At 43.9% G+C, this 16,890-nt stretch overlaps 1 protein-coding gene across 6 annotated transcripts in view; it reads right to left on the bottom strand.

Annotated features, from left to right (window-relative positions):
* Positions 1-16,525: 16,525 nt before the first annotated feature.
* The window catches only part of GNG7 (G protein subunit gamma 7), a 269,067-nt gene continuing 268,702 nt past the window's right edge, over positions 16,526-16,890 (bottom strand). For all 6 annotated transcript variants that reach the window (XM_073546854.1, XM_073546821.1, XM_073546848.1 and 3 more), the window contains one exon: positions 16,526-16,890. This exon is cut by the window's right edge and continues 1,606 nt beyond it. The gene's annotated coding sequence lies outside the window, so the exon portion shown is untranslated.

The following is a 16,890-nucleotide window of genomic DNA, read 5'->3' as shown; positions in this document are numbered from 1 at the left end:
AGGCCAGACGAAACTGACAGCTGAGGCCTCCAACCCTCAGTTGTTAGCGTTATCAAGAATAGAGGGGTCCCCATGCTGTTTGTTTTTTTTATTTAAATAAATGATGTGGGGTCCCTTTTATATTTGACAACCATCCTTGCTAAAGCTGACAGCTGGTATTCTCAGGCTGGTAAGGGGCCATGGATATTGCCAAGATGCGACTGTCCAGTCTGAGAATGACAGGTGAATGAGCTGCTGCGAGCACAGCCTCAGTGATTAGCAGTGATCTAATTAACCCCTTAACGACCAGGGGTATTTTTGGTTTTGCAGTTTCATTTTTACCTCCCCTTCTTCCCAGAGCCATAACTTTTTTATTTTTCCGTCAATATGGCCATGTGAGGGCTTGTTTTTTGTGGGATGAGTTGTACTTTTGAACGACACCATTGGTTTTACCATGTCGTGTACCACAAAATGGGGAAAAAAAATTCCAATTGCAATGAAATTGCAAAAAAAAGTGCAATCCCACACTTGTTTTTTGTTTGGCTTTTTTCTGATAGGTTCATTAAATGCTTATAGAGACCTTCCATTATGAGTCTCTAGGTCATTACGAGTTCATAGACACCAAACATGTTTAGGTTCTTTTCTTGTCTAAGTGGTGAAAAAAAAATTCCAAACCTTGTTTAAAAAAAAAAAAAAAAAAAAAATGCGTCATCTTCCGAGACCTATAGAGTCTCCATTTTTCGTGATCTTAGGTTGGTTGAGGGCTTATTTTTGCAGGCCAAGCTGACGTTTTTAGTGATACCATTTTTGTGCAGATACATTCTTTTGATCGCCCGTTATTGCATTTTAATGCAATGTCACAGTGACCAAAAAAACGTAATTCTGGCGTTTTGATTTTTTTTCTCGCTATGTCATTTAGCGATCGAGTTAATCCTTTTTTTATTGATAGATCGGGTGATTCTGAAAGCAGCGATACCTAATATGTTTGATTTTTTTTTTATTGCTTTATCTTGAATGGGGAAAAAGGGGGGTGATTTGAACTTTTATATATCTTTTTTTTCGGATTTTTAAAAACATTTTTTTTTTTTTTTTTTTACTTTTGGCACGCTTCAATAGCCTACATGAAAGGCTAGAAGTTGCCATAGCCTGATCAGCTCTGCTACATATACAGTTGTGGCCAAAAGTATTGACACCCCTGCAATTTTGTCAGATAATACTCAGTTTCTTCCTCAAAATGATTGCAAACACAAATTCTTTGGTATTATTATCTTCATTTAATTTGTCTTAAATTAAAAAAAACACAAAAGAGAATGAAGCAAAAAGCAAAACATTGATTATTTAACACAAAACTCCAAAAATGGGCCAGACAAAAGTATTGGCACCCTCAGCCTAATACTTGGTTGCACAACCTTTAGTCAAAATAACTGCGACCAACCGCTTCCGGTAACCATCAATGAGTTTCTTACAATGCTCTGCTGGAATTTTAGACCATTCTTCTTTGGCAAACTGCTCCAGGTCCCTGATATTAGAAAGGTGCCTTCTCCAAACTGCCATTTTTAGATCTCTCCACAGGTGTTCTATGGGATTCATGTCTGGACTCATTGCTGGCCACCTTAGAAGTCTCCAGTGCTTTCTCTCAAACCATTTTCTAGTGCTTTTTGAAGTGTGTTTTGGGTCATTGTCCTGCTGGAAGACCCATGACCTCTGAGGGAGACCCAGCTTTCTCACACTGGGCCCTACATTATGCTGCAAAATTTGTTGGTAGTCTTCAGACTTCATAATGCCATGCACACGGTCAAGCAGTCCAGTGCCAGAGGCAGCAAAGCAACCACAAAACATCAGGGAACCTCCACCATGTTTGACTGTAGGGACAGTGTTTTTTTCTTTGAATGCCTCTTTTTTTCTCCTGTAAACTCTATGTTGATGCCTTTGCCCAAAAAGCTCTACTTTTGTCTCATCTGACCAGAGAACATTCTTCCAAAACGGTTTAGGCTTTTTCAGGTAAGTTTTGGCAAACTCCAGCCTGGCTTTTTTATGTCTCGGGGTAAGAAGTGGGGTCTTCCTGGGTCTCCTACTATACAGTCCCTTTTCATTCAGACGCCGACGGATAGTACGGGTTGACACTGTTGTACCCTTGGACTGCAGGGCAGCTTGAACTTGTTTGGATGTTAGTCGAGGTTCTTTATCCAACATCCGCACAATCTTGCATTGAAATCTCTTGTCAATTTTTCTTTTCCGTCCACATCTAGGGAGGTTAGCCACAGTGCCATGGGCTTTAATATTCTTGATGACACTGCGCACGGTAGACACAGGAACATTCAGGTCTTTGGAGATGGACTTGTAGCCTTGAGATTGCTCATGCTTCCTCAAGTCCTCAGACAGTTCTTTTGTCTTCTTTCTTTTCTCCATGCTCAATGTGGTACACACAAGGACACAGGACAGAGGTTGAGTCAACTTTAATCCATGTCAACTGGCTGCAAGTGTGATTTAGTTATTGCCAACACCTGTTAGGTGCCACAGGTAAGTTACAGGTGCTGTTAATTACACAAATTAGAGAAGCATCACATGATTTTTCGAACAGTGTCAATACTTTTGTCCACCCTCTTTTTTATGCTTGGTGTAGAATTATATCCAATTTGGCTTTAGGACAATTCTTTTTGTGTTTTTTCATTTAAGACAAATAAAATGAAGATAATACCAAAGAATTTGTGTTTGCAATCATTTTCAGGAAGAAACTGAGTATTATCTGACAAAAATTGCAGGGGTGTCAATACTTTTGGCCACAACTGTAGGCAATGCTCAGATAGCCTATATGTAGCAGAAATACAGCATTGCTATGAGCGGCGACCACTGGGTGACGCTCATAGCAATCAGGCATCAAAAACCATAGAGGTCTCCAGGAGACCTCTCGTTGTTATGCCAACGTATCGCTGACCCCCCGATCACGTGACGGGGTCAGCGATGCGCGTATTTCAGGCTGCACGGCCGGAAGCGCTGGTTAAATGCCGCTGTTAGTTTGACAGCGGCGTTTAACTTGTTAATAGGCGCAGGTGGATCGCGATTCCACCTACGCCTATTGCGGGCACATGTCAGGTGTTCAAAACAGCTGATATGTCCCGGCTTTGATGCGGGTTCACCGTCGAAGCTCTCATCATAGGTGGGGCGACGTCCAATGACGGACTGTGTCCGTTATTGGACGTTAAGGGGTTAAGGTTACTGCCAGTCACTGAGGCTGAGTTCCCAGCTGAACTGAACTGTGGTGACCTCAGCACCATGAGCAGCCCATTCACCAGTGGTTCTCTGGACGGTTGCATCTTGGCACCGTCCAGGTTAAAAACTATTAATCCCCAGATGTGGATTACAGTGTGGGACAGAAGATTGGTCAGGTGAGGGATATTGTTTGTGTTTTTTTATTAGTACAGGAGACATTGGCTTCAATGGAATAGGCGTTATACTCACCAATGTTTATTTTTTAAATAAAAATGGAAAACTGTGTTTTGCTTTGATTGAAAATAAAAGACTTCATTCTGGCTGTGTCTTTATTTACCATATAACTATAGGATTAGTAATGGATAGGTGTCTTATAGATGCCTCTCCATTACTAATCTATGGGCTTCATGCCACCAGACAATACAAAGGTAACAGCAACCCCACAAATATTACCCCTCTTGCCACCACTACAGGGCAAGTGGGAAGAGCTGTGCAAAGTGCCAGAATTGGCGCATCTAATAGATGTGTAGATGTGCTTTTTCTGGACGGTTGCGGGCTGCTATTTTTAGGCTGATATCCATGGCCCCTTACCAGCATGAGAATACCATCCCCCTGCTGTCTGCTTTAGCAAGGCTAGTTGTAAAAAATGTGGGGGACCCCAAGCCATTTTTATAAATTATTTAAATTTACAAAACACAGCGTGGGGACCCCTCTATTCTTGATAACCAGTCTTGCTAATGCTGACAGCTGACGGTTGCAGCCCCTAGTTGTGAGTTTTGCCTCGCTGACTATCAAAAATACAGGGGAACCCACAACGGTTTTTATTTATAGTGCAGGTGATAAATACTTCCATCAGCTGCCGCTTGCTCTCACTGTTATTAGCGGCAGCAGGTGTAGGCTGATGGGAGTAATAGCTGCCTACTGTCGCTGCTATCAGTTGAATATAACTCATCAATCTAGCCAAGTTCACCAGCAGAGCAGGGAAGAATGATGAGAGCTGTCATCAGCACCTGGCGCCAGGGAACAGCGCTAACTGTACTGCTGCTTCCCTGGCATCGGTACGTGTGGTACTGTTGCCACACATGTGCAGCAAGTATCACATACATGAATACTGAAATCTCTGGTACCGTAAATATCAGGTTGTGCGAAACCGGCCTTAGAGTGGGAAGAAGTGGAGGAGACCTTGGCGAGCAGCATCAGGCTATTTGTCTAGGCTACTCAGTTACACGTGGGATGGTTTGTCGAAAGGTTGTGTGCCACTCTATATTGTGAAATACACAGACTTCCAGAACATGTAAGAGGTTAACAGAATTTATCAAAGTGACTGAAATGACAAAGATTTTGAAATTGAAGATATCTCAGTTCATAAGGGATTTGACCAGCAGGAGTTGAATGATTTGGCACGAGATTTGGGACTATCAAAAAAGGCTTAAGAACGCCTAGCATCAAGACTCCATGAGACAAACTTGCTTGAAACGTATCCTACTTTTAATCCAGAAAAAGTGCATTTCTGCAGTACTTTAGAGGTCAGAGTGGCTTGGTGTATTGCCATATCATACAAGGTTGAATTGGGAATTCCAATCTATAACCCAAATGAATGGCGACTGTTCATTGATAGCTCAAAGCGGAGCTTAAAGTGTGTCCTTCTCTACAATGGCAGTTTATTTTGGTGCAGTCACTTTGTGAAGGATACGGAGACATTAAGGCTGTGTGCCCACGTAAGCGTTTTTTTTTTCATTTTTGAAGCGTTTGTCCCAGTCAAAACGCTTCAAAAACGCATACAAGAAGCATCCCATTCATTTTAAATGAATTTCGCACTTTTTGTGCACATTGATGCGTTTTTTTCGGCGAAAAAAACGCAGCATGCTCATTAATATTGAGGAAAAGTCCGCGTTTTTAGCTATTTTCTATGAGTCAGAAGACGCGCAGAAAAAAACGCATCAAAAACGTGTGGTTTTTGCGTGGAAATAAAACGCGCGTTTTCTGGGAACGAGTCCGGTTTTGAAGCAGAAATTTTCTGCATACGTGGGCACATAGCCTAAAGGTAATTGAGTTGTTTCAATATCAGAAACAGAATTTGATCATCTGTGTTAAGGGTAAAATGGTATGCTTACTTCTTGGTCAGCAACACTGATACACCAAATATCCTTGTTTTCTTTGTGTGTGGGACAGCAGAGCTCGTGAGAAGCATTGGGTGGAAAGGAATTGACCCACAAGAGCTGACCTCAAACCTGGTGATCCAAACATTCTACATGAGCCACTTGATGACAGAAAGAACATTATATTCCCATTTTGGCATTTCCTAGAAAGTCATTTGAATAAATAAAGGTCGGTTTGTATGATGGTCCACAGATTCGGAAGATCCTCAAAGATAAGCATTTCATCGGGATAATATCATCTGCAAAAAAATGCTTTATTATTATTCAAAGACCTTGTCAAGGACTTTCTTGGAAATACATGAACAAAGAATTACACTGCCATTGTCCAGAAACTCTTGGAGAGCTACACAATGGTTGGTTGCAACATGAGCATCAAGGTGCATTTTCTGCATAGCCATCTTGCTAACTTCCCTGAAAACCTTGGTGGAGTCATTGATGAGCAAAGTGAATGATTCCACCAAGATTTGAAGGACATGGAGGGTTCAGTATCCGGGTAGATGGGATTGATGGCTGATTATTGTTGGAGCATCAGGCGAGATTGAACACTCCAGGAAAAGCTATAAGTGTACATTTTTACCTTAACTGCTACGAGAGGGTGAGATTTTTTTTTCCTCGTTGCCACTTCCAGGGTTAAAATTCACATTCTCCGGGCATGCGCTGTTCAAAAAAGTGGTCCGGCACTGTAAAAAAAAGTTGCATGGAACGTTTTTTTGCAGCCGCCGGACAGACAATTTTTGCCGTTTCCAGCAAAAGCTGGATGCGACGCATGACCATTCGGCGCAATGCGGCGACAATGAAAGTATATGGGTAAAAAACGGATTCGGGGGAAACCGGCGCCGGATCCGGTTTTTACATATTTCGCCGCATCGCGCCTGATGCTAAAAAACTGAAGTGTGAAAGTAGCCTAACTTTACTACTTGCACACAATTTGATTCACAAATTGTAACGATATATCTTTTGTAGGAACAAAACAGCTTTAAATAAACATTACATTCAGGTTACTTTCCATTGTATGTACATTTTGTAAGGTTTTAGAGACAAAGGGGGGGTATCATGTAGCTTAAAAAGTTGTTATGATCAAGGAAAAACTGGGATCACTTTTGGATTCTGAAGCCAAAAGTTAGTCAAAAACAAGTGTCAGATCTAACTTAACAAAAATTGTGCTCCCCACTATAATTAATGAAAATATATACAGGATATAAAGTGTAATGCCTTCTTAGCCTATGCCATCACTAGTAATCTGACAAGAAAACAGCAGAACACAGTGTATAGCCCAATATATTCTTGAGTCATTTGTTCTGATGGGAATTATATAATAAAGGAAATGTCATAAATAAGTTAGTCATCTCTGGATTCTGAGTGAGTCTATATCTGTTTGCTGAAACTCTGATATAAGAGCTGGTCAATCTGCTCAGTCACTTACACAGCAAGGATAGCAACTCTGGTCTACAAGTACAGCAGCAATTATACACAGCTGGATTTCGAAGAAGAAGAAAAGTCTACATTTGTGTGTCTAAAGGACTGATTTTTAATACTCATCTTCTGAGGAGGCCATGTGTCACCTCTATCTATAACTTACAATGCCAGCTATTCCTAGTGATCACATTGCAGATAACCCCAGAAACATTCATTTTTGCCATCTACGCTGTTTGGCATTCCCGCTTCTAACAGTTTTTATGAGGGATTTGGAATTATTTCTAATCCCGAAATTGAGGATTTCATTCATCCTTATAAAACGCTAAATCAATTAGTAAGGGCATCTGTTCTGAGGGAACAACAAATCTTCTTAGTAAACATATTGCTCCAGATTATGTGTGCAGTCCATATCATTCATGGGTGCTAATGCTAAATTAAAGCGAACCTGTCACCTGTTTTGGCCGCTATAAGCTGCGGCCACTGCCTTATCCACAGAATTCTATAATGCTGTACATAAGCCCCCAATCTGACCTGCAAGAGAAGAGAAATAAGTTTTATTATACTCACCGGGGGGGCGGTCCAGTCCGCTGGGTGTCACAGGTCCAGCGCCTCCCATCTTCTTGCGATGCCACCCTCCTGCTTGCTTCATGGCATCGCACTTCTGTGCTGGCGTACGCATCTGCAGTGTTAAGGGCAGTGTAAAGTACTGCAGTGCACAGGCGCCAGGAACGGTCAGAGAGACCCAGACATCTATTTAAAGTCCTGTAACGTCTGCACATGTACATTGTGGTATTCCTGATGAAGTTGTGTAGTTTGAAACATATTGAATAAATCCACAATTGAATGGCTACATGTTTTGGACTTTAAATCATTCAGCAGCGCAGATTAAATCCACAATCTACCCATTTTTTATCTTTGGTTGGTCACGAGTGGACCGGTGGATCTGCTGCAGTGGATATCTCTACAAGCCTGTTTTGTGGCTCAATCTGGTGAGTACAATTGTCATGCCTATCATGCCGCTTGCACCACATGATTCCCACTGTCATGCCTGTCATGCCGCTTGCGCCGCATGATTCCCGCTGTCATGCCAGTCATGCCGCTTGCGCTGCATGATCCCCGGAGCAGGGTCCTCGCGGCTGATCCGGGAGCCCCCTCTAGTGAGCATGCGCATCTCACCTTACGGCTGCTCTCCGTTGCTGGTGTGCATGCGCATTTCCTGTGCTGGATCCTTCGGCTGACGGCTGTGCCCAGCACACGTGCGCATGCTCATCTCCATGCTGCCTGCAACGGTTCCTCTCTATGGTTCTGGAGGGCTTGATCCAGTAATCCTTTCTATGGTCCTGGAAGACCAGACTTATCGTTCCTCTCTATGGTCCTGGAGGACCAAACCTGGAAATCCTCTCTATGGTCCTGGAGGACCTGACCTAGCAGTCCTCTTCCTGTACCCGGCTCTGGGCTCTAGCATACGCTCCGTTTCTCTTTACCCAGCTCTGTTCTTCAGCCTACGTTCCGCTCCCTGTTCTGTACTCGTCTGTACCTTGCCTAGCCTTGTTTCTCCGCGTGCCCTACGCACACGCATGGTCTTGCCTTGCTCGCCTGTTAGGGCCTCAGGCGTGCCCGCCAGCCAGTGACCTAGCGGTGTCCGCCTGTTTGTGCCTCAGCCCCAGCCGTGCTCTCTGTGCTTCCTTGCACTCACGCTGTCCCTACACTGTGCACGTCATGCCTCTTGGCATGTCCTTGCCTGCTCCTTGACGTGCCTTCTCGTGCTCTTTAAGCACGTGCAGGTCCTAGCCAGAACTCTGCTTACTACTCAGGCCTTTGACTGAACCCTGGCGTGTCTCCTAAGCACTCATCTTGCCTTAAACCTTGGCGTGTTCCCTAAGCACGCACCCTGCCTTGAACCTTGGATCCTGGCGTGTCTCCTAAGCACACATCTCGCCTTGGACCCTGGCGTGTCTCCTAAGCACGCATCTCGCCTTGAACCTTGGACCCTGACATGCCTCCTAGCACGCACCATGCCTTGGACCCTAGCGTGTCTTCTAGCCAGCACCATGCCTTGGTCCCTGGCGTGCTCCTAGCACGTACCATGCCTTGGACCTTGGCATGCTCTCGCACACGCCTTGCTATGTATCACCGTGTCCTCGTAACTATGTCTTGTACCTGGTGAAACTCTAAGACCACGCTTTACTGGAGAAACCCTGAGATCACGCTTTTCCATGTCTTGTACCCTGCACATTCCCTGTTGCCACTCACACTTGTGTCTTCCTTGAGCCGTCTGGTTTCAGCAGTCGTGGTGGCTCACCCCCTTGGTCTTGACTGACAGTCCCTGTATAGGGGGTGGTCCTCACAAGGTCAGCTCGCCCTAGGTGAGTGGGTGCCATGACCCAGAGGGTCCACTCTAGAAATGGACCTAGCAGAACCCGTCACAACAATACTATCATTTCAATCATTTGTTTCTCGGATACGACCCTATTGCGCCATTTTCTCCAGCAACATACATTGAAATGCACAATTAGCATACAAGAAAACATCACTAGTCATCAAAGATAAGTGCACACTCTGTTATATGGAATATCAGTTTACAAGTCACTATTAAAGACTTACACAAGCAAAAGTATCGATAACAGTATATTCTTTTTGGTTTGCTAAAAATAGTCTGGGTAATTAAGATATACCATAATCTGGTTTCTTCACAGGTACATAACATTTTTTGATCGCTTTCTTCTCTGAATTTTCAGACGCAGAATGAAACATGAATGAGCAATTCAGTTGTTTTTTTTATTTTTTGCACAGTTCACCATGCAGTGAAAGTGATAAGACCGATTTATTCTTTGGGCCAGTACGATTTGCAATGTTGCGATGTTCACAAAGTGCGATAGAGAGGCAGTGACCCAAGAGAGTTCAACATAAAACATCTTTATTTCCAAATACTCACAAAGTAAGGTAAACGTTGTCCTCCGGATCGCAGCCAGATCATCCAAACAGTCGGTATCAAAAGCCATAGCCATGGGCGACTGCACCACCGAATCTCTCTTGGGTGCGTCAGATGATTTGTTTTTCTTGTCTGTCTTAACCTCACACAGGCCTTTATTGCACAGAGCCTCCTGCTCTGCAGCTTGCAAACAAAACACTGACAACCGAAGCTCAACACAAAGCTTAAATGTGAATCGTGGCATGGGCTACTCCCAAAACCCGTAGTGAAGGGAGATATTTGCCCCACTACCATATCTGCAAATCATCTGAAAAATGAAAGCCAATGTCCGGTTTTCCTAAAATTCTGGGTTGGTCAAGTAGTTTGACCAAATCCATACTCTCTTTTATTTTGCCTTGTAACCACAGGTGTAGCTGTGATTACATTGCATTCCAGCAGGTTCAATATACCTCTATGCGCATCCTAGGGGATACAGAACAGTCCTCGCAAATGACTTTCCTCACTGCCTCATAGATACCAGGTTTATATAGTTTTTCTTATGCTTTGCCACTTTACATACTAAACAATATTTCATAATATTCTGAGGAGGTATAACTATTTTTTTTTTGCCAAATGAGTCTTATTGGAACTTGTCTTTTGTGGGATGATTTGGCATTTTCACATATGATTTTTTGATCGCTTTTTATTCAATGTATTGTGTGTCAGTATGATGAAAAAGCAACATTTTTGAAGTTTTTTTTATTTATTTTTTGCTTGTTCGGAATAAATAACATGACAGTTTTGTAGATCGGGTCATTCCAGACGCGGCAATGACAATTACCGTATGTGTACTATTTTTGTTTTGATACAAAGGCTCTTAGTGGCAAAGCGGGTTTATGTGATTTTTTTTTTTTACACATTTTATTTAACTTTTTATTTACTTTAAACATATAGTCCTCTCACTGTGGGACATGAATATTTTTTACGTTGATGGTTGGTCTCATACACTGCAGTACTCGTGTACTGCAGTGCATGAGACCTGTCAGTTTCTAGCTGACTCTGCCTGTTAGACTTTGATAATGGCTGGGTCTAACAGGCCACTGTACCATGGGTTGATCAGATGACCCCGGGTTATGATGCCAACTATCATACCCGTGATTACGATCATGGGGTGGCAAATGGTGTTAAAGAGAATCTTTTAACCACTTAGATGCCTGTCGGGTTTGACAGCGGCATTTAAAGGGTTAATTGGCCTGAACAGTTCAAATACCGGGGGTGTCCTGTCATATACGGCAATCACTTGTGGGATTTTTGCCTGTAGAAAGGGGCACTATTTACTATTTTCACTGCCATTTTAAAATGCGATGCAGATAATAAAGCCCCTTATTGACTACTGTTTTAATGCATGTCGGCGTTCATTAAGGGATTAATTGACTTGCTACAAAACAAAATGTTAACCAACCCTGGCATTAGCAAAAATAATGTTTCATGCCCAGCAGGCATCCCATTATAAAGTTAGGAAAAAATAAAAATCGATCACAAAGCATTACTTACTAGTATTCCACTGTGGTGTCTAACCTGGGCTTTTCATCTTTATTAAGGGGGTGGTCCGAAGGCAAAGCATTTTTCTCCTAACTCCCTATTTAGTCGATATTCTAAGCTATTTTCTAATACAGTCATATGTTAAAGTTTGGGCACCCCTATTAATGTTAACCTTTTTTCTTTATAACAATTTTGGTTTTTGCAACAGCTGTTTCAGTTTCACCGGTCAAATTTTGTTTAAATGCAGATTGCACATTTTCTGTTAGCACAATAAACCTCATTTGAATCCAGAAATATAACTGAGTCCATCAGTTATTAGATATATGAAACTGAAATAGCCGTTGCAAAAACCAAAATTGTTATAAAGAAAAAAGGTTAACATTAATAGGGGTGCCCAAACTTTAACATATGACTGTATATTTGTTTACTAATATATTTTCCTACCATTCCCTAACTACTATTGTATATTTTTTTCCCCATTTCCTGTCTGATGACGATTCATGTATCACCAGTCCATGCTGGGATACTGACATGAAGGATGATCAGGGGGCACTGTCACTGTCGCAGCCCCTGCTCCTCCCTGAAACACAGTGTCATCCGTGACGTTCATGTCACGGGCTGGTCCCTGCTGTGTCCTCCTCAAGCAGTGTCTCCCCTGTGTGCTGAGCGGTGTCACTGTGCCTGACAGAGACCAGTGACATCACCAATCCTCCTGCACACCGGGCATAGTGACACCACTCTACTTAGATGAATTGTAATAAGCAGCAGAGTGGTGCCACTATGCCCGACAGAGACCAGTGACGTCACCTGCGGGGGGGCAGCGCTAGTCCTCCTGCACACCGGGCATAGTGACACCACTCTAAGATGAATTGTAATAAGCCGGCAGCAGTGTTGTCACTGTGCCCAACAGAAACCAGTGACGTCACCAATCCTCCTGCACACCGGGAATGTGACACCAATCTACTTAGATGAATTGTAATAAGTTAGCAGCAGCGTGGTCTCACTATGCTCGACAGAGACCAGTGACGTCACCTGCGGGAGCGGCGCTAATCCTCCTGCACACCGGGTATAGGGACATCACTCTGCTTATATGACTGGTAATAAGATGGCAGCAGAGCGGTGTCACTATGCCCGACAGACTAGTGACGTCACCTGTGAGCACAGCCCCAGTCCTCCTGCACACTGGACATAGTGACACCTCTCTAAGATGAATTGTAATAAGCTGGCAGGAGAGCGGTGTCACTGTGGCTGACAGAGACCAGTGACGTTACCTGCATCCTCCTGCACACCGGGCATAGTGACACCACTCTGCTAAGATTAATTGTAATAAGCTGGCAGGAGAGCGGTGTCACTGTGGCCGACAGAGACCAGTGACGTTACCTGTGGGAGCGGCGCTAATCCTCCTGCACACCGGGCATAGTGACACCACTCTGCTAAGATGAATTGTAATAAGCTGGCAGGAGAGCGGTGTCACTGTGGCTGACAGAGACCAGTGACATCACCTGTGAGCACAGCCCCAGTCGTCCTGCACACCGGGCATAGTGACACCTCTCTGCTAAGATGAATTGTAATAAGCTGGCAGGAGAGCGGTGTCACTGTGGCTGACAGAGACCAGTGACATCACCTGTGAGCACAGCCCCAGTCGTCCTGCACACCGGGCATAGTGACACCTCTCTGCTAAGATGAATTGTAATAAGCTGGCAGGAGAGCGGTGTCACTGTGGCCGACAGAGACCAGTGACGTTACCTGTGGGAGCGGCGCTAATCCTCCTGCACACCGGGCATAGTGACACCACTCTGCTAAGATGAATTGTAATAAGCTGGCAGGAGAGCGGTGTCACTGTGGCTGACAGAGACCAGTGACATCACCTGTGAGCACAGCCCCAGTCGTCCTGCACACCGGGCATAGTGACACCTCTCTGCTAAGATGAATTGTAATAAGCTGGCAGGAGAGCGGTGTCACTGTGGCTGACAGAGACCAGTGACATCACCTGTGAGCACAGCCCCAGTCGTCCTGCACACCGGGCATAGTGACACCTCTCTGCTAAGATGAATTGTAATAAGCTGGCAGGAGAGCGGTGTCACTGTGGCCGACAGAGACCAGTGACGTTACCTGTGGGAGCGGCGCTAATCCTCCTGCACACCGGGCATAGTGACACCACTCTGCTAAGATGAATTGTAATAAGCTGGCAGGAGAGCGGTGTCACTGTGGCTGACAGAGACCAGTGACATCACCTGTGAGCACAGCCCCAGTCGTCCTGCACACCGGGCATAGTGACACCTCTCTGCTAAGATGAATTGTAATAAGCTGGCAGGAGAGCGGTGTCACTGTGGCTGACAGAGACCAGTGACATCACCTGTGAGCACAGCCCCAGTCGTCCTGCACACCGGGCATAGTGACACCTCTCTGCTAAGATGAATTGTAATAAGCTGGCAGGAGAGTGGTGTCACTGTGCCTGACAGAGACCAGTGACGTTACCTGTGGGAGCGGCGCTAATCCTCCTGCACACCGGGCATAGTGACACCACTCTGCTAAGATGAATTGTAATAAGCTGGCAGGAGAGTGGTGTCACTGTGCCTGACAGAGACCAGTGACATCACCTGTGAGCACAGCCCCAGTCGTCCTGCACACCGGGCATAGTGACATCACTCTGCAGCCAGGTTAATACTAATCAGCTAAGCAGACTGGGCGGTGCGCTGATTGCGCAGGGAGCTGGGGGAGACAGTGCAGGGATAAGCACAGCCCCAGAAATGATCACTGATGACAATTCATGTCAGGGAGGGGACAGGGACTGTGACAACAGCTTCTGCCCTGCCTGATGATTTGCGAGTATCCTAGCATGCACTGGGATTCTGAAAATAATCATCATCAGACAGGAAATGGGAAAAATACAAGCAGCATATTAGAAAATAGCTTAGATTATGGCACTAAATAGATAGGGAGTTAGGAGAAAAATGCTTTGGCCCACCCCATTAACTCCCACTAAGTGTTAACAATTGTGGGAGTTGTATCTTTGACAGCAGCTTTAAAGGGAATCTGTCACCCATTTTTTGAGATATCATGTAAAGATATCATTGAATCGTGTGTTACCTAAGTATTCTAGTAGTACTTTTGATCCCCCGTCCCCGCACCTGTGATGCATAAATACCTTTTTTATCACTCTTCCGATTTATGGAAATCGCCGCGGTCAGGTCCGATGGGCGTGGCTTATTCCCCCCCAACCTTGGCTTGCTGGACGTAATTTCTTCTGTGAATATCACAGATGCCGCTGTTTATTTACGCCTGCGCATTGATAAGGCCGTTCGCGCTTGTGCAGTATGCTTTACCCAACTGTGGGCAAAGCATATTATCGCTACTGCGCATGCACCAGTATTTTTCCCTGCGTCTATGACCCGGAAGTCTTCATATGCATACCATCAAAGGTGCGGGGACAGGGGGGATCAAAAGTATGACTAGAATCCTTATGTAACACACAATTCAATGATATCTTTACATGATATCTCAAAAAATGGGTGACAGATTCCCTTTAAAGCCTCAGATAGGAGCCCACTAGTCTTCTATATGTATTAGACATTTGGTTGTAATATGTTTATTATGCTTGATTACACAGCGCTGACATTCTGCAGCGCTGCACACACCATGTCATAAGCCATGGATGGTCTCCATTGGGGTCCAATCTAAATTCCCTTTTAGTACATTTTTTGGAATATGGATGAAAACCCATGCAAACGTACAAAGAATGTTGCCCGTGGTCAGATTTTGTACCAGTGCTGCACAGCAACGGCATGTTCTTTGCAATTTTACGAAATCATGTCAAAAGTGTTATGGTTTTAGAAAATGGCAGTAGAAAGCACACCATGAGTGCTGTGTGTGAACCCATCCACAACGGTTCTGCTATTTCATTCAATCATGTAGCGCCATCATATTAAGCAGCACCTTACAGATATTATCTTCACTGTGCCCATTGGGCTCACAATTTAAATTCCCTATCAGTAGGTCTTTGGAATATGGGAGGAAACCGGAGAACCCGAAGGAAACCCATGCAAATACGGGGAGAACATACAAACTCCTTGCATATGTTCTCCTTGGTGGGATTTGATAACGTTTTCTAAAGCTTCCTTTGAAAGGGTCCGACGTGAGTGCTGAAGACCTGCGGAATATGGTCATGCTATACAGGCTACTCAACTGAATACTGCATTTTCCAGCACGATAAATAACCTGAAAACCTTGCATAAAAGATTTTCCCTGGGGCTCCGGGTGGCACATTACAAATCTTGTTTCCCACAACGTGTGACTGTGCAGCATCTCATTACTCACAGCTTGGCACAGCAGGGCCACACTAGGGTTTCTCCTACAGGTGAGGCACACATATTAAGCAATTGGCTGAACATCACGACAAACGTGAAACAACTCACAACATTCCTGACATAACTAGAAAGGTGGAGGCGACTTCAGGAATTTATTTAATGACCAGATGATAATAATAATAATAACAACAACAATATAAGGAATGAGAATTTCCCTGTGAAGAGGAGACTCCCTTAAGATAGTGTGTGTCTTCCACTTAACATTAAGTGGCTGAAAGATGCCATTTCACATTTTATATATAGCAACAAGTGCCTACAACTCATTTTAGGAAGACGTTATGGAAAATAGGAATCTACAAGTTTTCCAACTTATGTCTATTCAAAATTAATGAATAAGGTGATAACAAGGAAAGATTTGTAACATTAAGCATCTCTGAGGGCTCCACCATTGCGACCACCACATCTCATACTTGGATCCCCAATCGCACGTTCATCATTGCCAACGTGACCACAATGAGGAGTTGGTATGGAGTGGTCCTGAAGCACGTTCACCACCATACAATCTGGCTCTGGTGACATTACATCTCAGTGTTCTCATTCCATAATTGTGTTCAACGAACATCTCATGGAGAGCACACAATGAAAGCTAAAGAGGTTGTCCAGCCTTGGGGAAGAATGCCCGCAGTTACGCTATGTGACTGCACACTTTAGAAGACCAAAGGCAGTTTCCTATGTTGATGATTAAAATGTATGACAGCTCCTGCTGCCAGTTTATGCTTCAGATATATTACCAACATGATTAAAGATTTCACTATCTGAAAACTTGTTATTTTATCTACTACCTTGGCATTTTAATTCACCGACTGGAGTGTTTTCTATTCACTCTAATAAAAAAGAGTTTGTGGATTTTCGTGGAGCTCGGTTTTTTTCTCTCTTTGCAGAAAACTAATGTTCCATGTAACCTGCGCATCAATAATAAAACACACGACAAAAGCTGTAAGTAAAGTGTAGTGAATCTTTATTTCAGTAAACATTGTAACAGCTACACCACAAAATATATAGTTACAGTGCAAAATTATTTGGCACATGATAAAAGTTGACAGTAAAATTGCGAGGATTAATGTGAAGATAAAACACCGTACAGATATTTAGTGAGTTCTCAACATGTTAGTCAAACAGGAAAAAGAACACCAAGGTTTGGAAAATATCGCATACACCAAGAAAAGGAAAGGGGTCAAACACTGTAAAACACGGGTCAGGTCACTGCGGATTAGTAGAATACAGGATAGAGGAGAAGAGCACACCTACAATGTATACCATTCATTACAAGGGGCAACAATACTGCGGACATAGGGTACACCACAAA

This window comes from Dendrobates tinctorius, unplaced genomic scaffold (genome assembly GCF_039654945.1).
Source record: "Dendrobates tinctorius isolate UK_male_01 unplaced genomic scaffold, ASM3965494v1 ptg000011l, whole genome shotgun sequence".
NCBI classification, from domain to species: domain Eukaryota; kingdom Metazoa; phylum Chordata; class Amphibia; order Anura; family Dendrobatidae; genus Dendrobates; species Dendrobates tinctorius.
Note: the sequence above shows the minus strand (reverse complement) of the source record. Positions and strands in the feature narration are given on the sequence as shown.